Source organism: Canis lupus, chromosome 18, assembly GCF_048164855.1.
Source record: "Canis lupus baileyi chromosome 18, mCanLup2.hap1, whole genome shotgun sequence".
Classification (NCBI taxonomy): domain Eukaryota; kingdom Metazoa; phylum Chordata; class Mammalia; order Carnivora; family Canidae; genus Canis; species Canis lupus.
The window spans coordinates 14,069,674-14,097,243 of NC_132855.1; the positions used below are offsets into that span (position 1 = coordinate 14,069,674).

General features: G+C 44.3%; 1 long non-coding RNA gene across 1 annotated transcript in view; it reads right to left on the minus strand.

Moving 5' to 3' along the window:
* LOC140608690 (uncharacterized) overlaps window positions 1-26,531 on the minus strand; it is a 123,261-nt gene extending 96,730 nt beyond the window's left edge. Inside the window, exons 1-2 of the long non-coding RNA XR_012010663.1 lie at window positions 26,191-26,531; window positions 12,317-12,393 (exon numbers count right to left, since the gene is read on the minus strand). This is a non-coding gene — a long non-coding RNA (uncharacterized lncRNA). The remainder of the gene's footprint in view (window positions 1-12,316; window positions 12,394-26,190) is intronic.
* Window positions 26,532-27,570: the final 1,039 nt, after the last annotated feature.

The window sequence follows — 27,570 nt, forward strand, 5'->3', positions numbered from 1 at the left end:
AGAGGCCTTTCCCCTTCTCTCTAGTTTCATCCAGGTCAAAAACCTAAGCCACTTGACATGTGTGCACATGTCCATGGCCAATCTCCTCTTCTTAGAAGACACCAGTCATATTGGATTAGGACCCAATTCTATGACCGTATTTTACCTTAGTTACCTCTTTAAGGCCCCATCTCCAAATGCAGTCACATCTGAGTCCTGAGTTAGGACTTCAACATATGACCTTGGGGAGGACACAGTTCAGCCATGACAGGTGCCATTTCTCATGTCTGTAGTGCCCTGTGCTTCCCAGTCACAGCTGCATCTCACTGAGTATAGACAAATATGGTATGTGTCTTCCCTACTCATCTGTGGACAATTTGACAGGAAGTATGTTTGTATTATTGTTAAATGTTACAGCTCCTAGAATACTCTAGATGCTTGGTGAATGTTTGTTGTTGAGTTCATGAATTATGGAGTCAGAGGACCTGACTCCAAGCCTGTGCTCTACCACTTACCAGCAGTACAACTGCTGAGACAAATGGTGATAATAAGCACCTCCCATGGTTTTGGTGAGAATTCAATAAAGTATGTCCCTGGCAAAGTGCATATGGAAGGAGCCCCATAAATGTTAATTGAATCTGAGGTTGTATCTTCTTCCCAGATCTCTATAAAAAACTAATTAATAACAGTGATTGCAAATGCTTAGTAATTAAATTTCTCAGTAAAAACAATAATAATCAGGTGTGCCAATCTGGGCCACATAGACACATAAAGAATGTGCCATTGACAACAATATTCCATAAATTTTGTCTCAAGGGTTAAAGCCAATTTCAAATCTAGGTAATTAAAACCTTTTAGCCAAGGACTCTGTTTCCTCCTGGCATGGTACAGAAGACACCATGTGACACCTTCTTGGGCAAAGTAATGAACAAAAAAATACTCTCTGGGGGTGGAATATTGGGTCTCTTGCATTTTTGTCAGAACATTCTAGGTCTAGGTGCTACAGTTGGCCAAGAACATTTTAAAACTTTGATGTTATTCAAGGAAAAGTTTCTGTTCTAGTTTTAGTCAGAGACATTTTTAGGATAAAGATAGGTAGAGCTCAGGCCACAACACAATTCTCCAGAGGCATGGAAACCTATTTGCCCCCTGTATGAGTAAGCTATTGTCCCAGTAACACTGCATAACAAACTGATCCAAGCTGCTCAGACCTCCTACTCAGGGAGTATAACTGAGTAATAGCCCCAGCTGCTGCCCTTCTGGATCCACCCCCAAGTCAGTGAGGCCACACTTCCGATGACAAGCACAGTAGTGGCACTAATGCAGACTCACTCCTTTCATAGTGGACTCAAGGGCTCCCCATGAGGCTGGTCAGAACTTCCGTAGCCCTGTGCTGTAGCCTGGGACTCCACCTACTTACGCCCCCCCTTCCCTCTTTCTTATACACAGGCCAGACCCGTGTCTCAATCTGAAGGATCTCCCTACCTTCTCCATCTCTCTCCTCTTTATCCTTCAACAGCATTTCCTCCAATATATCTCCTGTACATCTACTTGCATCTTGGCATCTGCTTCTCAGAGGATGCAGCCTAACACACACCCCAAAGTTTAATCACTTAAAACAATAAGCATTTGTATTTGCTCGTAAGTTCACAGGTTGGTTGAGTGGTATTTCTGGACCGAGTCATGCTGGGTCGACCTCGGCTTGGCTTGCTCATGCATCACAGTCAGGCGGTGAGTCAGCTGGGCATGGAATGATCTAGGATCACCTCCACTGGGATGCTTTAGCCTTGTTTCACGTGAGCTCCCATCCTTGCACTTGTGCAAATGGCATTCTCTCAAGAGAAGAGTGTAAGTGCTCATGTCTCTTAAGTTCTGGGGTTGGAACTAACATCAACTTATTTCCACTGCATTCAATCAGTCAACACAAGTCAAAAGGCTGGCCCAGATTGGAGGGTGGAGCAGCAGACCCCACCTCTTGATAGAAGGAACTTTCTAAAGGGCATGGCCATACGGAGGGGTAAAGAATTGCAGCCGTTCTTGCACTCAATCTCTCACACCCCATTTACCAGCATTATCCCCAAACACATTGCCATGTTTGTGCCAATAACTGCCTTGGCTTTGGAGAACTATCCAAGCAAACCTGGCGGATAAGTACCGCTGGTCTCTTCACTTGGGCTTGGCTGCCCATCACAGAGGCTGGCACTGTCCTGGGAAGAACTCCCCGCTGGAGTGAGCCATGTTAATTGATAAATGCAGCTTCTGGAAGCTGCTTCTAGTGGTCTAGTCTTCCTAGTGGGGAATTTGAAAAGGTTTACTCTGAGTGCAACAAGGAGTCTCTTTCCCGTCTGTTCCCTGTCACCCCGCATCAGTTTCAGGTCAGGAATGCTAAAAGAAAACAGGGCACATAAGCATTTGAACTCAACCTTACTTTCCTGAGGAGCAAACTGACAATTAGGACCAGGACCTGCATCAAAAAAGAGCAACCCAGCATGAAGTCCGTCTAATTAGTCATATGAACGGAGAGCTTCCCCTCCGCTTCCTCTAGAACATACGCTTGTCAGATCTTATAAGGGAGCCTTTGCTTCCTGACAGGCTATTGAAAGCGGGTTGGGTACAGGTAGCTTCACATGAAAACCATGAGTGCCCCCCTCTCCGGGCCACAAAATGTTCTTTTCAAAATTACTTTTACATTTCTTTTTGGCCTCGTGAGCTGCAAATTAATTTGTGACGTGAGGCTTTTAATTATGTCTTGAAGATAGACCTATAAAGAAAACCAAGCCCACAGTCTCTGGTTCAAAACCCCGACCTTTTTAATACCTTGTCTCGTGTTAATGGGAAACTGAGCAAGATGAAGAATTCAAGGTGAAGGCTGGACATGGTCTGCTAATCCTGGGAACTGGATTGTTTAGACTTCTGTACTTTATACTTCTTTTGCCCCTAAAAAGTTTGTGTGCCGCTGAAGGTCACCAGGCCTGTCATCAGAAAAGATTAGAGAAGACATCCACATTGCACCTTGATCCAGGCATTGCAGAAATGACTTTCCTCTTTTGAGAGTCTGGCCAGACCCAGACCTCGAGGAAGACGAGCCCTGCCAGGGTGTGATATCTTGTTGCTGCCTGGATTCGCACAGTGGGTTGGCCTGGCTTTCTGCCGTGTGTCTGCATTTTATGCAAGTGTTAGCTTTTGGGGCAAGTCACATCTCTTCTCTGCATGCCGCTCCTGGCCCAAACACATTGTGACCACATGACTGTTAATGTGATTTGAGTCCACTACTTTCCGTTTGGAGTTTGTCCCCATATGTATAAAACTATTCTCTCTACTGTAGCCATTTGCATATAATCACACTTTTATTTTCTCTTTAAACCATTGGACAGAGATGCATATGGCATGTCTAATAGTGTGGAGAATGAGAAGTGGAACATAAGCTCTGCTGCTTCTGGCCTCCCTTCACGTGCCCAGCTCTTTCCCATCTGGGGAAAAAAAAACAAAAGCAAAAACCTCTTGTTTTATCAATTCTAGTGGCCTCTGTTATTTAGCTGGGTCGTAAACTCCTAGCTGCCCTTCAAGATCTTCTTTAAGAAGCCTTCCTAGGCAACATTCCAACACTTGCCCCATGTTTCTGGTGCTGATGACCTTGCTGTGACTATTCCCTTTCATGCCTGACTCACCTCTGTGTCCTGGAAGACAGAGCCTCTATTGAGCCAGCGCTTCAGCCCAGACACCTGGAAGCTCTCTGTACCTTTGCCCAAGGAAGGAAGAGAGGGGAAACCACTACACATAGATGAGACTTTATCGTTGCAGAACAGAAATCATTTAGCCTGAAGCCTTTCCATAGCACTGCCCAATATTTGGTAAAAGGTAAGCTGCATAGACCTCCCCAAAGAAGGTGAGTTACTTCTGTCTGAAAGGATCTCATGAGAAAGTAGCCTGGTGCTGCGACCCCTTGGATAATAATAAAATGGAGCTCTCGGGCATCAGCATGGCTTTCTACATTCTAAGCATGATGCCTCAGCTGTCCCAGAAGAATGATCCACCTTAGGGAGGGAACTTCTAAAGAGGCAGTTCATACCTGCTGCTCTCATTTGCTGGACACCCAGCCTCACACTCACCCCTGTGATCTGGCCTCAGCCCCAGCTACTTGCACAGACAATTCTCCCAAAGGTCACCAATCACCAAGCTCATCACCAAATCCAACGACCCTTTTCTTTGATGCATTTGCTGTTATCAGACCCTCTTTACTCTCTTGAAATGCTCTGGTCTTGTGAATGTGTCCTTCCTCTCATAGCCCCCTCCCTCAGAGGGCGCTGCTCTGTGGTTTCAGCTTTTACTTCTTTGGGACTGCCTCCTGTGCAGTCATTTTCTTTAAAATACTTCTGTGTATGATGTGCATGTGAGTTAAGCTTAGTCTATACCCTAGGCACTGGTTAGCTAGCAAGTGAAGAGCCCCAATGGGGAATCCACATCCCTCTGTGTGCCTGTGTGACAAGCACTTTTAACATGATTTAAACCTACATTAGAAGGAGTGTTATTTTGTATGAGGACTGTTAAAAATCATTTTAAATCAGTGCAGAGGGTGGCATATATGATATGTAGTTGGCTAGAGGGATTTTATGAACTCTGCCCATACAGAAAGAGGTACAGTAAACTCTCTGGCTGACCCTCCGTTTACCATTGGGCTCACCCTATGCCTATTCCTCCACCCCACACGCACTTAACAGGTGACTCTGTTGCCTGAAATGACAAAAAGATTGTTTGCTCCTGGAGCCAGAATATCCTTGCGTCTATCACATGGAGACTCTATCAGGCAGGGTGCTTGTCGGAGGGCCTAAGGACAGACAGAGCCAGGCTTCTCCAAGCTTGCAGGAACAGGTTGCATATCTGTTCAATATAAATGTTCATAAGTCAAAAGTTCATAACGCAAGTTTCACTTGTGTATAGAAAGCCGTGGGAAGGGGAGAAGGGAGCCCTTTACCTGCCACTAATTCCTAGAAGTTACTCCAAAATACTAACAACTCTTATCACTAGTCCTATTTATGTGGCTTTGCTCTATTCCAGCTCTGGCTGTGGGTCATTTGCACACAGATATTCTGATATTCACAAACTCACAAACCCTGGAATCAAACTCATCGTCTCTTCCCTGACTTTCATGTCTCTATACATAGTAAAGTCATTTTTCTATCTAAGGAAATATAAACATTGAGAATTTTCTGGGACTTCTATCTTTCCACCCTCCCTCTTCCTTCAAACTTCACCCACGCTCCACAAAGACATGTTTGTAGCCAATGGTTATCAAGATCTGTTGGCCCTTCTTTAGAAACTTCCCTCTCATCTATCCCTTGTGTGGCTCCAGGGCCTTGTGTCTAGACCATCAATGGCTACTGTGTGTCCATCCACTATGTCTCCTTTGTCTCTCCCTCCTTTCACCACCACTGGATTGTCATAAAGCCTGCAAGCTTCCCAACTATCCTTTCCTACAGAATAAATCTCTATATGAAAGACCCTCCCTCCTCAATTTGTCCTCAACAATTTGTCCTTTAGCCTTGTAGTGCTTCTGTGATTCTTCTCTGGAATTTCCTTTCCCCCCATATAAATCCTGTTCATCCATCATTTCCAACTGGATCCTCATTTAGGACCTCTCAGCCTCCTCCTCTGAACTCCTATAATTTGGTCACATTCTAATGGGATACTGCTAGGTGTTCAATCATACATCCCCCAAGGGCAGAAGCCAAGTCCTACCCCTTCTTTGCAACCTCAGGTGCCCAGTACATTTGCAATTTATCAATTATTTACCCAGAAAACATGCTGGTACTTGAGATTTGGTTTTATATAATTCATATAATTCCAGATTCATATAATTCATATTCATATTCATATAATTCTTCAAAAATTGACACTGCCCAGTTCTGAATTATCTGGCGGGCATGTCTTAAAGAGTAACAATTTCCATACACTAAGGCTGCTATCATTTTCCTTTCATTAATAAGTCACTGCTATTCATTTGACAGAAGGGGATGGGATGGATCCATCTCATTGTGAGACAAACATTTGCAAGAGAACTTTCTTAGCACTAATTAGCAGCATTCGTGGTATTGCACTGACTGTTCTAAGAGAGCATTTTCCTAGGGAATGTTCAATAAAGGGAAAGGAAAAATCATAATGTCAGAAATTCATTCTGCACAGCTAGCCTGCTTCAGTCTAGATACTGTTGGTAGTATCTATGAAACCAAAATGGATAATAACCTATCTCTTTAGATAGTGGGAAATATTATACATGTAAAAATATTATACATGTAATAAATAGCATAATCCAAAATTATCTTATAAATGGTATTATAGTAATTCTTGTCATCATTAATAGTTACCATATATTGAGCATCTATTGGGTGTCAAGTACTTTATGTATTTATATAATTTTGCTCATCACCACAACTCTATGAGATGTGTTTTATTATCCTCCTTGTATAGATAAGATAATTGAAGTTCAGAGAGGTTAAGTAACTTAGTTGACTAGCAAGAAATGGAACCAGGTTCAAACTCCATTGTATCTGACATCATATTCTTTTGAATGTGTTATTTATCATTGCTAATGATTGTATTTTTTCATTACAGTGTGAAGGCATATTGAATGTGAGAATGGCCTGGCTGGAGTAATTTTTGCCCTGTTGATTGATAAGGTTGTTTCATACAGCCAATTACATTATCATTCAAGATCTGTTGGCGTATAAAACAAGCTTGTTTTACAAAATACCTTTCTTGGGATGCCTGGGTGGCTCAGCAGTTGAGTGTCTGCCTTTGGCTCAGGGCATGATCCAGGGTCCTGAGATCGAGTGCTGCTTTGGGATCCCCACAGGGAGCCTGCTTCTCCCTCTGCCTGTGTCTCTGCCTCTCTGTATCTCTCATGAGTAAATAAAATCTTCTTAAAAAGCAAAAAACCAAAACAACCTCCCCCCAAAAAAACTCAAAATACCTTTCTTGATCACAAGAGTTGATTTAAAGTACTTATTTACCATGACCCTGTATATTATTTATTTTTCATGACTATGATATTCAACAAAACATATGAGTCTGTCTTAGGTCATATAAAAATAATAATTCCTTTATTTTTAAAAAATTTTTAAAGATTTTATTTGCTTATTCATTACAGACACACACAGAGAGAGAGAGAGAGGGAGAGAGAGAGACAGAGAGAGGCAGAGACACAGGCAGAGGGAGAAGCAGGCTCCATACAGGGAGCCTGATGCGAGACTTGATCCCGGGTCACCAGGATCACATCCTGGGCTGAAGGCGGCGCTAAACCTCTGAGCTACCTGGGCTGCCCAATAATTCCTTTAAGTGATATCTTTCTCAATTTATTCATACTATTGGTTATAGAGAGAGGTCTGGAACTAAGTCAGTAGACTCATTATATTAGCAAGATTTGTTTTTGAATGATATTTGTAATTCTTTTTTGGAAATATACATAGAGTGCATAAATCATATATGTATAGCTCCATTAACTCTACATGATTATACTCCCATGTAATTGTTATCTAAGTCAACACACAGAACATTTCTAGTACTTCAGAAGCATTTCTTATGTCCTTTCCCAGTCAACATACCTCCCCTGCCATCCCCTTTTCCACCTAAGGAACTGCTATATAGACTACTTATTACCACAAGAAGAGACTTCTGCCTAACTTTTCATAAAAAAACTATAGATGCCAGAAGATAAGGAAATAACATCTTGAAAGTTATAAATGAAAAAACTAGTGAAAATCACATTCAAAAAAACCAATGAAACTGTCAGAGCCAGGGAGAGGTTAACTGTGACTATGTGGAATGGAAGATTCTGGATGGGGTCCTGAAAAGAAAAGGGGTGTGAGGTAAAACTACAGGAATCTGGATAAAATTTCAGTTTATAATAACATACTAATAATAATGGTGGTTATATATCAATGTGCGTTAATTATTTATAACAAATGTACCGTACTAACATAAGATGTCAATGATATGGGAAACTATGGTGTATTTGGAAACTCCATACTATCCATGCAATATTTCTGTAAGTGTAAAAACTGTTTGAAAACTAAAGTTCAGAAAATTAAATAAAGATGAAGTAAAGACATTTTGGACACAAATAAAAGCGAGGAAAATTTATTGTTAGCGTACCTGAGCTACAAAAAATGCCAAAGCAAGTTATTCAACTAGAGGAAAGTAACCTCAGATGAAAGTGTAGAACTTCAGGGACGAATGAAAAGCACTGAAAAATACAAATGGGTGGGTTAGTTGTTTAAAATGATAACAATAGTTATGTATTATGGAGTCTATGAAATATGTAAAGTAAAATATGGTAACAATGGCATAAAAGGTTGGGAAAGGATAAATGGAGTGAGATAGTTATGAAGTTTTTGCATTGTTCAGAAAGATACCATAGCCACTAGGAAATGGAGTATTGATCACATGTGGCATGTGGTGACATTCAGATTACTTTAGTTATTATATGTGGTTGCTGGTTGAAGGCAAGTCTTTAAGAGATCAAATGGCCACTACATCTAGCCTTTATGGTATTAGTAAGTATAGCAAAGACTGTGAAATGGGCTATATATTTCTAATAGCCCTGGAGAAATAACAGAAACAAAAGTATAAGCACGGTGATTTAACTCTCAACTCAAGGCATGTTCAGAGAATCAGAGAGATTCGATAGCAGCCTTAAAAGATAAAATTTCTTATAGCCACAGGGAAAACATAGTTAATTATCAGATTTGAACCTGTGCTAAGTTACTGAAAGATGAATATATAGCATCAGCAAATCTCTTCTATTAAGGTTAAGATCATAATTTCTCTGTTTGGGGTTGTTTTGCAAGGAGATACCTTTTCCTTGCAAGACCACTCCCCAGTTGCCTCATTGCCTCCAGATCTAGAGATAAAGTCAGATCCCAGCATATCTAAGGAGGAGAATTGTAAAGTTTATTCTGGAAAGATATGGCTTATATACCAAAACATTTTTAAGTTATTGATAGATAATTTATATTGGTAAGAACCTGGAGAGCATATGGGGAATGAATAATTATTAGACCAATTTCATATAGGCTAATTTATCAAGAAGGATATTTACCCAACTTTCTGAATTTAATATGCTGGCCCACTGGGCTGCAAATAGATCTAATATTGTCTAATATTGATTGTTTAGATCGATGAACGTATAGGTTGATGATCTATATCTAATGAGATCATGATGCCAGAACTTCTCTGGTACAACATGGAAGAAGGAATCAAAAAGCTTAGGGAGATGTAAATATTGCAGTAAATTTATTGTAGGCAATTACTCCTGTGTATCCTGGGAAGTGTCAGGACATAGTCCATTATAGAATTTAAAATGCACTGGGGAGGGAAAAACGAGCATCCTTAAAAAGCTCTATGGTAGCCATAGATAGCTGAAGATACTGCAACTAAAAGGTGTGCTGTTTCAGTGGAAAAGAAAGAGTAGTCAAATGGCAGCATGAGGGGTGCAACTGCCATAATGGGTAGCAGGGTTGGTTGAGTGGCAATCAGAGTGTTTAGGCACATAAAGATCTATGATGGTGATTAACTGATCATGGTGCTTCTAGAAATGAAATAGACTGCCTAGCAAAATATTACTTGATTTATCGTATAAGAAAAATTGTAGCTTTAGGAGCATAATCCTAACTCGTGTTCCTACAACAAGAGATAAGGAAAGGCCATTCACCCGCTTCATAAACCTAAGCCACTTGACAGACCCAGAGCCTTTGCTTTGAGAGAAAAACAGGTCCCATTGCCATAGCATGTACTGTAAACCTTTCTCTACACTTTCCCCAAAGGGACCTATGACCACTTAATGAAGTGACAGTACATCAGTATTTACTATTTACAATAGTAAAACTACTGTTTTACCAAAATAGTAAACCAAAAATAATATCACATACCTGGAGGCATTGCAAAAGTTAATGCTAGCATATAAAACTTGAAAGATGCAGAGGTGGTGATTCCTACCCTTCTCCATTTTAACCTACCTTTGTTTGGCCAGATAGAGAATTATTCTATTTACAGAATGATAGGAATTATTGTTAAGTTAATGAAGTGGATACTAATTGCAATTGATACTTCAGATGTGTGTATATATATAAATGTAACAGAGTGCCTAGCACTTATTATGCAACTAATGATTTGACAAATGCTTTTTCTTCTTTATCAATTAGCAAATGCAATCAGAAGCAGCAGCTGGTAGGAAGAGCAGCATACCTTCACTGTCTTGCCTCAGGGTTATGGTACCTCTCTTGCTCTTTGCCAAGTATTGTCCATGTTCCTGATCATTTGGACATTCCAGAGAACATTCCATGGTGGCCCACCCATTGATAGCATCATGTTGACTGAACTTGGTGAGTGGTAAGAGCAGGTATCTTAGATGTCTTGGTAAGACACATGTATTTTAGCAGGTAGAAGGTAAATCCCACAAAAATTCATAAGCCTGCTGCTTGGTGAAAGACAAGTAGAAACGTTTGGTGAAAATGAAAGACAAAGTGTTCAATTTTTTTATCCTTTGGGTAAATACCTAGTAGTGCAATTGCACTATGATTCAGCAGTTGCACAGAAGATACAAAAATAGAGATTCAAAGGGGGTACATGCACCCCAATGTTTATAGCAGCATTATCAACAATAGCCAAACTATAGACAGAGCCCAAATGTCTATCAACTGATGAATAGATAAAGAAGATGTAGTATATATATACAACAGAATATTACTCAGCCATCAAAAAAATGAAATCTTGACATTTGCAACAACATGGATGGAGCTAGAGAGTATTATGCTAAGCAACATAAATCAGTCAAAGACAAATGCCATATGATTTCATTCATATGTAGAATTTAGGAAACAAAACAGGTGAACATATGGGAAGGAGGAAAATAAAAGAGAGGGACTCAAATCATAAGAGACTCTTATTCACAGAGAACAAATTGAAGGTTAATGGAGGGTGCTGGGTGGGGGATGGGCTAGATGGGTGATGGGGATTAAGGAGAGTATTTGTTATGATGAGCACTGGGTGTTGTATGTTAGTGATAAATCACTGAATCCTGCTCCTGAAACCAATATTGCACTGTATGTCAACTAACTAGAATTTAAATTAAAAAAAAGAAAATGAAATATAAGTTGTTTCATGTTGCTTGGTGATAGAATGCTTAGTGGGCCTCTTTATATTTTGAAAGCAATAGGCTCCTCATTGGAATTTGCTACTTCAAGTCTTTTATGGAATTACCTGGAAGACTGCTAGTTTTTAGAGACCTTTTAATTTCTCCAGGCTGTGATACAAGCAACTCTGCAACTTTCAGATATTCTGACCTTACAGATATAAAAGTGTTTGAAGTGTCTATTGCAAATTGGGATGCTGTATGGGCCCCATGGCAAGGCACAATTGAAAGATTCTACACAGACTCCTAAATTTTGGAACATACCATATCTTATTCTGCTGATAATTTTTTTTCCCCTTTTGAGAACAGCCTCTGGCTTACTACTGGGCCCTAAACTCACCAAGTGGCTATGCTACAGAATCACCCATATGAAACTTGAGTGTTATTTGAGCCATGAAGCCATAAATTAGGGTGTTCACAAAAATACTCCATCATCAAGTAGGAATTACATACATAAATTTGCACCTGTGCAGATCTTGAAAGCTCAAGGAAAATGCTTGAATATGTAGTTGATTTAGACTATCCGGGACTATCTTCCATGCATCACCACCTCTCCTTCAATCTATTCCTACAGTCATATGAGGCGTTCCCTATGACCTGTTCTTGAAGGAAGGAAATACTTGGGCTTATTTTACATATAAATCTACATGATAAGTTGGTTCCAACTGGAAATTTTAGCTCATAAAATTCTAATCTGGGGAGGCCTTATACAAAATGGAGAAGGAAGGCCTTAGAAAGAAAGTGAAAAAAATCTTTAAGTGCAACATCTGGTTGTCCATTTTGCCTGAAAGGAGAGAAGTCCTAACATATGGATCTACTCTTATTTATAGGCAGTGTTTAAGGTTGCCAGGTGATCAAAGGCTTGGAAAAAATGAAGCTGACTCTAAGAAAGTACAGGGAATAGGTGGCTGCATTACCTAGAATGGCCAGAGTGAAGATATTTGAGTCCCATGTGAATGCTCTGTAAAGGGTCTCCACTACAGAGAAGACTGAATATTCAGGTGGACAAGGTGGCCTGTTCTGTGACTGACCTCTTTCTATAGCTACCCTGGTGCTTGCTTGCTCGTTCAGTGGGCCTATATGCAAAACTGCCATGGGCCCATGTACAGAATGGCCACAGTGGTATAGGAAGAGGCGGTTCATGGCACTTACCTTCATCCAGTGTGATAGGGATACTCCATGGATTGATTCACCTTCTCTGCTTACAATGTTTCTGTCAACAACACCACCTGTGGAATTATGAAATGCTTAATTCATCATTACATGTCTAACCAAGGAACTCATTTCATGGTGAGAAAAATCCAGTAATCGAATCACTTTCATAGAACTTACTGATCTTACAATATAGCCAGAACTCAAAAGTATCTGGCCAGATAAAATGGGAAATAAATATAAGTAGGAAAGTGAGAACAGATATTGAGTACTCAAAAAGGTAGACTGTGCCAGCTGTTTACTTGCTCTCAGGTCCATTCCCCACATTTCCCCTGCTGTGATTCACAAGGCGATGACCCCAGCAAACTATATTTCCAAGATTCTGTTTCTAAATGGATTCTGGTTAGGTTAGCCTTGGGGGACTAACAGACAATGAAGGCCAGTGGAGGGGACGGAACCACAGCATCCCTCCCAGTTACTCTCCACTGAGGGTAACAACTCTGGAAATAGCTGCTGCTTCTCCAGCCATGTTGCTTTCCTTGTTGTTCTAGTCCCTGGTACAGGACCCTGGTTTCTCCAGTCATAGGGGCAATAGCAGCTTCTCAATATTGCTCGTCTGAGTTGTCTCCCCATTTCCTTTGGCTTTTTAGCTCCCTCTCTGTGACTGGATCCCCAGCTTCAATTCTCTCTACTGAGCTATCCAGCAGGGGCTGTTGTCCTGAGGAGAGCCCAACTCAACCATGTTGCTTCTCAAAGGCTCCTTTTCTCCTCATGCCGCATAGTTGCTTCAACTGTGTGCTACGATTTGTCAAAGGCAACATCAAGACCAAAACATTCATCACTGGATTAAATTGCTGTATATGGACATTTTGCCTCTCAAATCCTTATTAAAGTGACAAGTAAGGAAATGTGTGTCCAATAGGCTTTCTTGGTCAAGTTCTCTGAATTTAAGTAATTCCTCATCAGCAGCTCTGCCTCTTTCTCTCCCTATTAAAACTTGTATCTTGTATAGGTTATCTATCGCTGCCTAACAAATTACCCCAAAACATAGCGTCTTAAAATAATGAACATTTATTATTTCACACTGTGCCCATAGGAAGAGAATTTGAGAACAGCTTGCCTGAATGGTTCTAACTCAGGATCTTTCACCAAGTTGCAATCAAACTGTTTGGAAAATAAAAATAAAAACATCTAGAAGTCTGGCTTGGATTGGAGAATCTGCTTCCAATTTTGGTTATTTGTGGGAAAGCTTCATTATCTTATTACCTGATCTTAGAAGTGACAAATACTGTTGGTCACACAGGCCAACCCTAGTACAATATAGGAGGGAACTATACAAGGATGTGATTCCAGGATATGGGTTCATTGAGAGCCAACTTGGAGGTTGGCTACCACAGGACCTACGATCAGTCATTAAGAAAGATCAGCTTCCTTCTCTTTTGGGTATTTTATATTTAATTTTTACTTCAAGAAAGCTGAGGCTAGCAGGGGAAAAGAGGAACATGGAACATGATTTAATGTTAAAATGGTCATGACAATGTTGTTATAGTGTCACTACACCTATCTCAACCATCTGAAATATCTTTTGTTAGGATTTAGAATTTTCAAAGGAGAACTTTATATCCTTTATTTCATTTGTGCCTCACAAAAGTGCCATGAACTTTACCACAAGAAACTAAAAGAAAGAAACATACTGTGAGGAATGTAGGGTAGACATTTTTCTCTACCTTTCATAGATGAAAAAGTCTGAGCCTCGTGAGCTTGCTGAGGTTTACTCAGAAGGAGTCAGGAAAATTCAGTTTTCTGACTTTTAGTCTGGCAGGCTCTTTACTACATTGCTGCTTTATCTTTGAAATGTAAACAGATTCCAAATTCATTTGGGTTTTGTTTTAAAACAACACCTTGTGAAGGACCCAAGGTGGTTGTTTTTACTGGTGTAAAATCACTAATGTAAAATAAGACTCCTAATCGCCCTCATGGATTCTCTTTCCAAAGCAATAGTTAAAAGTGGTTATCTCCCTTTTAAGAGAGCTAGTCTGTGTACTTAGCAAATCCACATAATTTATTCTAAGAGGTCTGAGGGGATTTTCATTTTCAGGTTTCTTTTACTCTGTAGACTTTTAAGCTAGAAGACTAATCATCCTGCATTACAGTGAGCATCAGGTCAAGAATGGAAGGCTCTCTGTCCCCTCAGGCCGCAACTCTGACAAGTTATATGGGATTCGAAGTTATTGTTATTATTATTATTTTCTGATAAGCAAATATTGCTTTCTCTATCATCATGGCTTAGTTAAGTAAGAGTTTAACTATTTAAGAACATTCAACATAGCCCTTTCAAAAATCATGAACTTTTTTTATCTACTTGATTTTCTCTTAAGAAATTCTCCTAATTTAAATAAAAATCAAAACACCCATCAGGATCCAAAGTGAAGCAACCAAAACTTCAATCAGTAATAGATTAGTAGTTCCTCAAGATGCCCTAGGCTTCTCTGAAGCCTCCAAATGCAATGTTCACTTTCACCTATCTCCTCCTTTCCCACTGTCCTATCCTTTCCCCATAAGAAGCAGACAGTACTGACAGGCCTGGCTTGTATGACCACATGCACAGATTGAATTATAAAACTGGCTTTGAATCATTAGTAAGTATAAAACAGAAGAAAACAAGTAGTGCTTTTCCATTCATGTGACCCACAATGTCATAAACGCTGTTTGAACAGTGTATTTGACACATCACATATCACAACGCAGATCCCCTACTCAATTTGGGGCCAGAGTGTTCTATTTCCACAGCTGCTCCATCTCCATCCCTCAGAGTCCTCAGGCTGGCTGCTCTTAGCTGTCTAGGACCAGAGTTTGATCCACATTCTGTAAACCCCAAATCCCACGTCTAGTAAAGTCCTCCATTCCTCTTTTCTTTCTTCATTCTAATATAATAGCTGCATGGTGTGGGAAGTTTAATTCTTCAGAAGTTAGTGAAGTTGGAAATAAAACTAAAAATTCAGGATGCCTGGGTGGCTCAGCGGTTAAACGTCCGCCTTCAGCCCAGGGTGTGATCCTGGGGACCTGAGATTGAGTCCTGCATCAGGCTCCCTGTGTGGAGCCTGCTTCGCCCTCTGCCTGTGTCTCTGCCTCTCTCTCTGTGTATGTCTCTCATGAATAAATAAATAAAATCTAAAAAAAAAAAAAACTAAAAATTCATGATGGATGGAAACCAGGCAAGGAAAGAATAGGGGGAAGATTAAAGAGGTCAATGAAGAAAGGACTTAATGGGGTTTTATAGAAATTTTGCCTTACTACTACATGAAGAATAGAGAAAAACCCAATCCTTGCTCTTTATACCTGTCTAAACATTAATAGATCTGACAGGTCATAAATGCATAACTGAAATGGGAAAAATGGAAGGGGTTTGCCAACGATCAATATGCCTAAATCACTGCCTTCATGTGAAATCAAGATGTGCTAAGCAGTGTTCACTCCCTGGAAATTAACCAACAAAGATACAATCCTTATGCCAAAATAACTAAATAATTAATGACATTTAAAAAATATAATATTAATCCTTTGTTGAACAAAAAACCACCAAAATCCCACCTGAGCTCTGAGGCCAATTATTCAACTAATACCCAGCCCTCAATGAATTTGTTATTGAATCTCTTTAAAGCATCTACATCAATGGTTCTCAAAAAGAATCACAGATTATGTATCTGTTTATCTAATATGCAGATTCCCACCCCCTGCAAAGAAGCTTCTCATTCAACAAGCAGGGGTAGGTGAGAGAGGTCAGAAACCTCTCAGGTTTCTGATACAGGGTATTGGTAGAATAATGAATGAAAAATCCTCTGAATGTGGTCCACTCCTGAACTTGTTGAAATGCAGACTCTCTGGACTAACCCAGACTTACAGAATCATAATTTGCATTTTCCTAAGATCCCCAGGTGCTTTGCATGCAAATTAAAGCTTGAGAAGTACCACTCCAGAGTAAGGGTAAGCAAATTTTTTTCTGTGAAGGACCAACTAGTAAATATTTTAGGCTTTGTAGGCCATGTGGTCTCTGTCACAGCTACTCAGCTCTGCTGCTGCACTGCAAAAACAGCCAATAAAAGACGGGGTCTGCAAATTGGGCGGAATCTAGCCAGTTACCTGTTTTTACACAGCCTGCTAGCCAAGAACAGTCTTTACATTTTAAGTGGTTGGGAAAAAAAAATCAAAGGAAGAGTAATATTTTTTGACATGTAAAAATTATATGAAATTCAAATTTCAGTGTCTATAAATAAAATTTTAATCAGAACACAGCTACATTCATACTTTTACATATTGCCTATGCTGCTATTATGTTACAATGACAGAGTTGAATAATTGTGACAGAGACCACATGGCCTGCAAGCCTAACTGTTTACTATCAGGCCCTTTACAGAAGAAAGTTTGCCAAAGCCAGAAATAAAACTTTATTTGTGGACACTGAAATTTGAATTCATAAAATTTTCACATGTCACAAAATCTTATTTTTCCTTTGATTTTTTTCCCTAACCATTTGAAAATGTGAAAGCCATTCTTAGTTCTGGGGATGTGCAAAAACAGGCAACATCTGAAGCCACCTGTATTCTACAAAGCTTCATGTGGGAAACATAAGCCAGGTTTCCTGAAAAGAACAAAAATCTTCTCAAGCAAAGTTTCTGAAGCTCCAGGATGCCAATGGTAATCCCATTTCTCCTTAATGAAGTCACCCCTTTGCTGGTCTTTGAGCAGCCATGTTTCTAGAGGACTTCTTTCTACTATCCCCAAACTCCATGGGTGGATGGATCCCTGATTTGGTTAAGCCATTCCTTTGATCATGGTCAAGACACATGATCCTAAACCAGTTCCAATGAATGTAAAGATACTTCCTGGACTCATTTCTCTATAGATGCTACCGAAGGAGAGAGACCCTAATGGGTGCAAACAAGTCAGAATGTAGCCATGATAGCCATCTTGTGACCCCAGGAGAAAGAAAGCCTGCCTGAAAATAGAACTAACAGTATGAAGCCTAGAGATGAGAAATGGAGACTTCCTTTGAGCCTTGGATGGCACTTCACCAGAAGCTATATCTAAGCTATTTAAATGGGTGGGGTAACAAATTTCTTTTATTGTTTAAACTAGATGAATAAGGTTTTCCCACTGTTTGAAACATAAAATCTTAATTGATGCACACATTGTTTCAACCCCCTTTTCTTAAAATTTTGTTTCAAATACTTTTATTCTATCTGGTCATATGTAAATCTGTCCCTGCCCCCCTAAAAATCAAAAGAGCACATGGATCCTGCAGGTCAGTCAACCTTAAAATCCAAAGATGACTGTTGTGTAACCCAGATAACAAAGAACTCTTCTGAAGTGAAATCCTTGGTGCCAAGGGCAAAACTCTTCCCTGCTCATGGCCAAATGAAGCCATGCTGTAGAATTCAGTTTCAATTCTTAGAGAAGTTGTGTGGTCTTCACCATCATCCCCCAAAAGCCAGATATGCATGGGCCACAACTCAGAAAGTGTAGTTACATCAATCAGGAAACCAATAATAGATAATGAGAAGGCCTTTCTTCTCCAAAAGAGAGCTCCTGTCAAAGGGGTCATCATTAATTCAAAGTCAGCCAACCTGGGTTCAAAGATATATGGCCAGCAGTGTGATTTTGGGCATGTCACTTTGTGACTCAAGTTTCTTTCTTTCTTTTTAAATATTTTATTTATTTATTCATGAGAGACACACAGAGAGAGAGGCAGAGGGAGAAGCAGGCTACATGCAGGGAGCCTGACACTGGACTCGATCCTGGGTCTCCAGGATCACGCCCTAGGCTGAAGAGGGCACTAAACCGCTGAGCCACCAGGGCTGCCCCATGACTCAAGTTTCAATTTTCAATTTCCTCATCCACAAATAGGGAAAGAGGGGGATTTTAGTGACTCTGCTTGTCTTTTCAAACATTCTGAAATGACCTGGTCCCTGTCATTCAGCAATCCAAACTAAAGACCTCACCTCCAGCTTGGCCCTCTCTGTAATGTATTTGTGTGTGGGAAGGATGGGACTTGCTGATGACTTTTCCTTTTCCAAGTTGCACAGAATCAGTCATGTTTTTCCAGTGTTCACCTCTGAAAAAAACAACAGACGTATCAGAACCAGAAGCCACCCTTTCTGATTAACAGTGTGGTGGGAAATCATAAAAGCTATAGGTTTCAATGTAAGCCTTTTTGATTATTCTAAGAAGAGATGAGAAGTCCTTGTTTCTCTTTCACTCTGGTCAAATCTAAATAAAGCTAGATGTGGCCAATAGGAAGACTGGAATGCCATTAAGACATAAAGAGCACTAGTTGTTCAAAATCTTGTTGGGGTGCTTGATTTAGAAACATATTCAACTCCACCCTTCTACCTCACCCCACCTCACGCTGATAGGCACCAGGGGTTCTGAGTCTAGTCACTCTGGATGAAGCCAAGAAATACACAAAATTCTTTTATTTTATTTTATTTATTTATGAGAGGCACAGAGAGAGAAGTAGAGACATAGGCAGAGAGAAGCAGGCTTCCTGCTGGGAGCCCCATGCAGGACTTGATCCCAGGACCCCAGCCAGGATCAGGACCCGAGCCAAAGGCAGACGCTCAACCACTGAGCCATCCAGGCGTCCCCAAAATTCTTAAGTGCTTCAGATTCAGGTAGACTTTGAACCACAGATTGAAGAAGATCACTGTCCAAAGAAATGTATTTTTTTCAAAATGCTTAAAATAAATAATAGTTCTAATAAGCTCTTATTTTTTAATATTTCCAAATGATTTGGCTCATTGGATCATCACAAAAGCCCTGCGAAGTAGGCAGTATTTATTATAAAATAAAATTTATGAAATTTATTTTACCACAAAACTATGTACCTAAAAGCATCTACCACAGGCTTTGGTACACTAGGTCTCACTACAGTCATACACACTGTAAGAAGCATGCAATCATTTAATAAAAGAATAATCATGGCTCAAAGGATAAGAGACTGATAAGAAGTCATTCTGACTAGTAAAGGCTCTCAACCCCCTATCAGATATTGTGGCCTGTACTCCTGGGTGCTTCCTTAGAAGCAGAGAACATCCTGAGGTTGGTTGGTTTGTTCGTTTTCCTCTAGACTCACTGAGTTGTCATCTTCTTTGAAGGGCTTTTGGAACTGGAGAAGAGTAGAGACCAAAAGAGCTGGGAGATGGAGACATACCTTTAGGAAAAGTTAGACGAGAATTCCAACTTATCACCACCTCTCAGCAGTGTGATTGATATAGTTTCAGAACCTCATTTTGCCTTAGTTTCCTTATCTGCAAAATGGGGAAGATCAAATGAGATAGTACAGGTAAGGTAGCTAGGACATTGCCAGGCACATACAAGCACTTGAAATGAGTTAATCATATTATGAGTCATTTGTTTACACACCAGAGGAAGAAAGTCAATCCAAAAGCAGGACTAGGCTTTGGGGGAAGCAAGAGAGCTGGGGCCAGCACTGGCTGAAGCTGAGTACAAGTCCTTAAGCATTGGGCTCTGTGCCCAAGCACATCCCACTTAAGAACCATTTACAAACATTCACTACTTGGCTGGTCACTTTAATAATTAGTCTTGCATTGCTAATTACACTTTACTGATTAGAAACGACCTGACGACACTGGGTTTGCTGCAAGTGCTAATTTTTTAGCAGCCATCTGAAAATAGTAGTGACTGATTTTGCTGTCTGCCTTTTATCTTAAATGGACAGTGTCAATAGGGCATTGTGATGGGACTGCAAAGAGGAAACTCTGGAGGCTAGAAGACACTGTGCAGTGATTCACAGTCCCTTTCCCTGGCATTTCCAGCCTGATATTCAGCTCTGAACCTGAGCCTGCCACCTCTTCCCCTCCCCAGAAATATCCCTTAGGATCAGAAGACAGTTTTACCTGTTATAGGGAGAGAGAGAGAGAGGGAGGGAGGGAGGGAGGGAAGAAGGAAGGAAGGAAGGAAGGAAGGAAGGAAGGAAGGAAGGAAGGAAGGAAGGAAGGAAGGAAGGAAGGAAGGAAAACTGGTTTATAAAAATATTTTGCTAATAACAAGTAACACCCTGGGATGCCTGTGTGGCTCAGCATTTGAGCGTCTCTGCCTCCTGCTCAGGGCTTGATCCTAAGGAGAGTCCCAGTCCCCTACAGAGCTCCCTGCGTGGAGCCTGCCTCTCCCTCTGCCTATGTCTCTCCCTGTCTCTGCATCTCTCATGAATAAATAAATAAAATCTTAAAAACCAAAAACCAAAACAAAACAAAAGACAAGTAACAACCTGTGCCGGAGGAGCCTACTCCCCGCTCAGCATTCTACAGGCCTGAACTCATTTGTGTGCACAACAGTGCAATAGTGCAAGTGTTAGTACTTCTTCCATTTCACAGCTAAGGCAAGCGAGGCACAGAGAGATGAAATAGAATGCCCAAAGTCATATCCGTTATCCAGTGATACAGGTGAAAGCTGGAACCCGGTCAGTCGTGAATAAAACCAGCAAGTCAGGGACACCTGGGTGGCTTAAGTGGTTTGGTGCCTGCCCTCTGCCCAGGTGTGATCCCAGGGTCCTGGGATCGAGTCCCACATTGGGCTCCCTGCATGGAGCCTGCTTCTCCCTCTGCCTGTCTCTCTCTCTCTCTCTCATGAATAAATAAATAAAATCTTTTTTAAAAACCCAGCAAGTCTGTAAGCAATCTTGGACTTCTTTGACACTTTATTCAACCTTGGTCTCTTTCTTCCCCTCCTTTTTAATGAAAAAAGAGAAAAGGGGCTTAAAAAAAAAAAAAAAGAAAGAAAGAAAGGCAGGCACATATCTAGTGTAACAACAGTAGTCACACCGTTCCCGCGGGCCAGGTCGTCCACATAACACTTAAAGAGGTGTATCATCCTAGTTACTCTTGACACAGTGAATCTTCACCACGACCTGGAGACAAGGATCTTTCCGGACCCATTTTACAGATGAGAGACCGAGGTTCGGGGAAGTGCGGTGCTTTTGCCCCCACGTCCCAGAGCCAGGAAGGGTGAAGTTGGGCGCTGGGAGCTGGGAGCTGGGTTGAGACGGCCTGAGCCAGACCCCGGCCGCGGCCTGACTCCTGACTCCCAGCGCCCCAGATGCCCTGCAGCTGCGGCCCGACAGGCTGCGATCTGGGGGCCCAGCCCCCACCCCGCCCTGCGCTAATGGGGGTAAAGCTCCGCCGGCGCCATCCTGCAAGCCGAGTCTGATAATGACCCTGATTACAGGGGGAGCCCCCGCCGCCGCCGCCAGCGCCCCTCGCCGCGCCGACCGAGCGGGACCGGCGGTGGCGGGGCTCTCACTCGGACGTCTGGGTCCCGGCCCCGGGCGGCGGCGGAGCCCCGGGGCGCCGTCTGCGGCCTCGCGCCCGGGCTGGGAACCGCGTGCGTGGGAGCAGGGCCCCGGCGGAGAAGCGGGTCGGCGGGTCCGGGTCAGCTGTTCGCAGGGACCCCACAGCCTGGCCCTGGGGGGAAGGGCCTGGAGGGGCTGGGATCCGCCGCTAGGTCCCCAAGTGGTGGGGCCGAGGGGACCCGGCCGTGCAGCGCCGCCGTCCCCTCCGCTCGGGTCTGGCCTGGCCCCTCCGAGGTCTGGGAGGGGAGGGGAGGGGCTGGGCTGGGCTGGAGGGAGAAACCCGCAGAGCGCAGCCTCGGGGGAGCGGGTGTGCGCCCCGCAAGCCCCTTGGCTGGGTGCGCGTCGGCGCTGCTGGGGCGCGGAGAGTCCCCGCTCCCCCCGTCTCGCCCCCTAACCCGGGGCGCGGCCCCCGGGGCGCTCGGCCAGCGCCCGGCACGTGCGAACCCCTCCCTCCCCTGCGGCGGACACTGAGGCTCAGCGCAATCCACGCAGCCCAGAGCCCACGCACCGCAGGCGAATGACAAACCCGGCCTCGAACCTCCAAACCTTGGCAGTCTGCCTCCAAAAGCTGGGGGTTGGGGTTGGGGTTGGGGTGCGGGTTAGCAGAGCCTGCTCAGGCTCGGGCCCAGCAGAGCGCGGCCTCCCCGCCCGCCCCGCCTCCCTCGCGACCCCCGCGACCCCGCCCACCGCCACCGCTGCCGCCCAACCTACAGATTACTCGGTAATTACCCCCAGAAAAAGAAAATTACCGAGGCCGCCTGGTCCCGCGGTCCACGCGAGACCCCGAAAGCCCTTTTATGTGGCCCGCTTTCCGCTTTGCGCGCCTTGGGGGCGGGGACCCCCACGGGGATCGGGGACCAAGACCCACGATCCCGGGCGCGTCGGGCGGAGAACAAAGACATGCACGTGTTTCCGGGCCCTGGGGCTGCTATTTACAAACAGCCCAAGAAAATTGAGCCCTTTCCTCCGAACTGCCTCGGCCTCCAGAACAGGAAACCAACCAAGTTAGTGGTAGAAGTCGATACGGGGTAAAGGTGAAGATTGAGGAGAAATCGGGTCACACAGCCCGGGGTCGCCTCCTGCTCCACCATGAAATTATCCGTGTGCCCTTGAACAAGTGAGCTAGTCTTCCGAGACTCATTTTCTGCAACTTCAAAATGCACACGATAATGCTACCGATTGATAGTATCCACAGTCCACGTTTCTTGGGAAGCCTAGTGCCACTCCTGGCACATACTAAGCGCACAACAGAAGCTCTTTGTAATGCATTGGAAAACTGGCTTCCAGGACTTGAAATGTATGCAAAACGCCTTAAAACTAGGTGAGTTAATGGAAGAAAATGCAGCAGAGAGGCCGACTGTGGGCCTCCAGCCTTTCTAGAAAGGGCGTTCACAGTAGTGAGGCTGCGTGTCTGAGCATCTGCCAAGATGCTTTCCTCCTGGTTGGCACATGGGCTTTTCTCCCACAACGGAACTGGGACCCAGAGCCTCTACAGACCTCAGAGACAAAGCTGTTTCTTACATTATTTGAGTGGAGGGTGGAAATTGGGGCTTTTGAACACATTTCTTGATCACATTTAATCTGTATCATCCCTAAATCGGCGTGGAGGTTTTTCCCAAGATCCAGAGTTGACCAGTAGGAATGCCTATGAAGTCCTTTGTCCTCACACCAAACCAATATTACACCATTTAATCTTTACATCAAACTCTCAATGTAGATGTTACCATCAGTAACCACGTTTCACAAGAGTGGAAAAGGAGTCAGCACAGCTTGCTCCAAACCAGCGTTTCTGTTGCCAGACCTCAACACTTTTCTTCTGCCAGGATTTTTTATTAAAGTTGTTTATTCTGCTTTATTTTATTAACATTAAGCCATTATGCCTCTTCATTCTAAGAGCTCAGGGTTGAGGAGAATGTAATATATATTCTTCATGTTGGTGCTTTTTAAAAATACATCTCTAGCTGGGCTTTGAAACCTGGAGGGACGAGGACGGTATTCGAATTGTCCAATGCTAACCTCACCCCAACAAGCCAGTGTCTGGTCCAGGATAAATGAATGCCCACAAGTAGATTGGATTAGTGACTTGTTTCCTCAAGTCTTTGTCACAATTTCTATTTCTTATGGTTTTTATATGTTTATTATTGATGTCTCCCACCAGACTGTGAGTTGCATGAGGCAGTAATATTAGGGTTCTGATTACTGGTCACTTCCTAGAACCCAGCACATTATCCAGCCCAGAGTAAGTACTAGGCAATATTGGATGACTGAACAAATATTCTGCATTCCTTATCTTGTGTTAGATGCATACATCTTTGCTCCCTGGCATAGCATAGACTTCAAGGCTTCTGGGGCATGCTCGCATGGAAAAGGAACCGAGATGCTACTGGGTATATTTTGCCCTTTACAAAGAATAGGATGAGTTACCGTGGATGGCTTTTGGGGTGACTTGCAGTGGGAGCTGGTGGCAGAGACCTTGGAGGACTACTTCCTGCCTGTGTCTTCCCCCACCTCGGTCTCCCAAACCTCCCGACAAAGACACTGATAGATTGTCACCAAACAGACAGCTCTGGTTCCTGAAGAGGGAAGACAGGGCGTGCTCTAGCAATCACCAGAGGGGTCTGGGAGCACTTGGTTGCTGGAAGGTTGGATCATCTGAAATGTGGCAATTGCTTTAAGTGTAATTAGGTGACATCTTCAAAACTGACGCTGCTTTGTGAGAGGAAGTGCTCTGGCAAGCTGTGGTTGCTCTTCTGCGGAAGTTGTCTCATTTAGTTTTGAGTTTGTCTTCAAACACCTAAGAAACGGAAGCCCAGGAAGCTCATTGGGGCCACCTGTCTGGCTGTCCCCACAGGGTTCATGAGTCTTCACGGGCCGACGAGGACACTCAGTCACCAGGACCTTCACCCCCAAGCGAGGGACTGTCCTCTGTTCGCTTTCCTCCTCCTCCTAGGAGTTCCCGCTTAATCAGTCCTGAGTGCACCGTAGTGGTAGTGGCGGGAGCAATGCTTTCCAAGCTAGAGATTTGCCTTGGAATCCCCGGTCTATCGCTGAAATCAGTGTAATTTGGCTCAAATTCTTAACCTTCTTGACAGGGCTGGGAGTAGGGTGAAAACCCCAAATGTAAGGGTCGACCAAAAAAAACCCCTCAGTAATCGAGAAATGATTTTAATGCAATAATTTAAGACATCAGAATCCACACACAAATTCATGTACAAAATTTCTTAGCTTTATATAACGACAGGTTGGGTGCGACCTGCCCAGGAGGAGCATTGGCGCGCAGGAAGGCGCGAGCACTCGTGGAGGAGGAGAAAGGAAGGTGGTGGTGGGGGGAGAGTCTGGATTCCTCACCCCCGCCGCCAGGAGAAATCTGTGTTGGTCTTAGGATCACGCTGCGAGTTTTGCGCCCAGCTCTAGTGCACGGGTTCTCCTCTGGTCGGAGGGAGACCTGGGGGGGGAGGGGGTGCCGAGGCCCGGGCCCTGCAACTGCGAGCTCATGGGGGACCACCGGGAAGCGAGCGGTCCCTGGGAGGGTCCGGAGGGTCGAGGCCCTGAGGGAGCACCCTGTGTGGAGTCCTTGAGGCCCCACGCCCGACCTCTGGCCCGAGCCTGGGGTAGGGGGAGCCGCTTGGTGAAAACCGAAGTTGGGGGAGGCCCGGGGTGGGCAAGAGCGGCGGGCACCCACAGCTGCAGGCCTCTGCTAGCCTGGGTGCGGCCGGGTGACGTCCAGTACCACGGGCCCCGCCGCAAAGGTCCTTTCCTTTCGCCACCCTAGGACGCCACCCGCGATGGGCACGTCCGGCCGTAGCCCACGAGGCATCTCTTTTCTGGGTCCCACGCGCGGATGCAAGTGTGAAGTCCCGAACCAAAGCGCGCACACGCACAGCACCCGGGACCTCGGGCCGCACCCCTGGGGGAGCTGATCTCTGCCCAGAACTGGGTGAGGGCGCCTGGAGCGCGGGGCCCAGGGGCCTCCCGGGGGGGCCCCCCCCGAAGGCCTGGACGCCCCAGGCCCATCCCTGGGGCCAGGGCCGGAGGGGGCGCTTCAAGGAGATCCTTTGGGTTCCAGAAGACGTAAACCCGCCGGGACTCGCGTCTGAGCCAAGGCCCGCGCTTCTCCCAGGAAAGGCTCGGGCTCGCAGCCCTGCAACCCAGCGGTCCAAGTCCGAGGCCTCGCCGCGCGCTCCCTAACCCGCGCGGGGACGCGCGCTGCTCCCCCTTCCCGGGACGTGGCGGCGGCCCCCCCGAGAGGCTGCGCTCCCCGCCCTGCTTCTGGACTTTGCTGTTATGCAAACCGACTTTAGAAATCCAAAGGCAAAAAAAAAAAAAAAAAAAAAAAAAGAAAGAAAGAAAGAAAGAAAAAAAGGAAAGAAAAAAGAAATCCAAAGGCACCGTTACTGTCGCTTTTAAAGCATTTACCAGAAAAATTGGAAAGGAGGATGGGCACGCGATCTCGGGCCAAGCTGGCGAGTCGCTGCCCGCTTGCCCAGAAACAGGTCTCTCTCCTCACCTTCTCTCCTGCTGTCACCCTCGGGTGCCCGGCGGCGCTCTGGGTCTGGCACTGGGTCCCGAAGCCCTGGCGCAGCGCCCGCCCCCGGGGTTGGCGGCGGGCGACTAGACCAGCGGGGGACGGGACGCAGCGGCTGTCGGCGGAGGGTTCTGCGTTAGCATTCGTTACGCCGGGAGCTTGGGCCAAAAGCGGGAAACCAATGACTCCTGGGCTCTTCTGTGAGACCACTGACTTTTGAGGTCTGGAGACTACAAACGGGAATTTCAAAGTGGGGACTGTATAGGGAGACCTCTTCTTGTCTTCCAAACTCCGTACAACCAAACTCAGACGTATAACCAAACTATTGACTTCTTAGGCTCCAAAGTTTAAAGGGATGTAAGGAATGGCTCATAATCACCATGTGACTCCACTCCTCTGCGCACATTCCAGAACTGTCTAACCCCACAAGCGTAGGCGAGAGATAGATGCAGCTCTACCACCGCGAAGTTGCAGTTCAAAATTTAAATAAAATTCTGTACTTATGTTTGACATACACTGGTGTGTGTTAGTTACGGTTTAGGGGCTTTCCACATGGCACCCCATGAATCCACAGAGCCATCTTCCAGGTAGGAATAAATTATTGGTCCCATTTTATTTAAAAAAATTTTATTTATTTATGATAGAGAGAGAGAGAGAGAGGCAGGGGGAGAAGCAGGCTCCATGCAGGGAGCCTGATGTGGGACTCGATTCTGGGTCTCCAGGATCACGCCCCGGGCCAAAGGCAGGCGCCAAACCGCTGCGCCACCCAGGGATCCCATGTGGGTCCCATTTTAATGGAGATGGTGAAACTGAGGCTTTGAGAGGTTTAGAAAACCTACACACAGTCTCAGGGCTAAAGCGGTCTCAAGTCCAGATTCGAAGCCTTCCCCAAATCCCGTCGCACGTTCCCGCATCGCAAAGCAGCCCCCCGCCCGCCTGTCCTCAGCCTCAGCAAGGCCTGGAGGGAAGTGTTAATGGGATTGCTTTGTCCCAACCTCTGTGACAGTGGCTTTACCTGTTAACCCGCGCTAACCCTGAGGTTTGAAGGGACCTCAGAACTTCAGCGCTCTCCGCTTCCGGAGGGCTTTGAATCACCCTTTGACAGCACCTCTCTGCCAAGCACCGGTTCCCCGTTTTTATAGCACCGTATTGATTTGCAAAGGCAATAAATCTAAGAGGAGGGACGGGGTGCCCCCCGATAATTATGTTGTAGTATACATTTTACTGCCACGGTTTCAACACCCACAAGATGCATAGCTTGTTAGGGAGCCCCATAGCTTGTTAGGGAGCTCACCTCTCCCGCCCGAATTTGTTTCAAGTGGCTTTTTCAATTCTTCTGGTTTGCCGCCTGCCTCGGCGCAC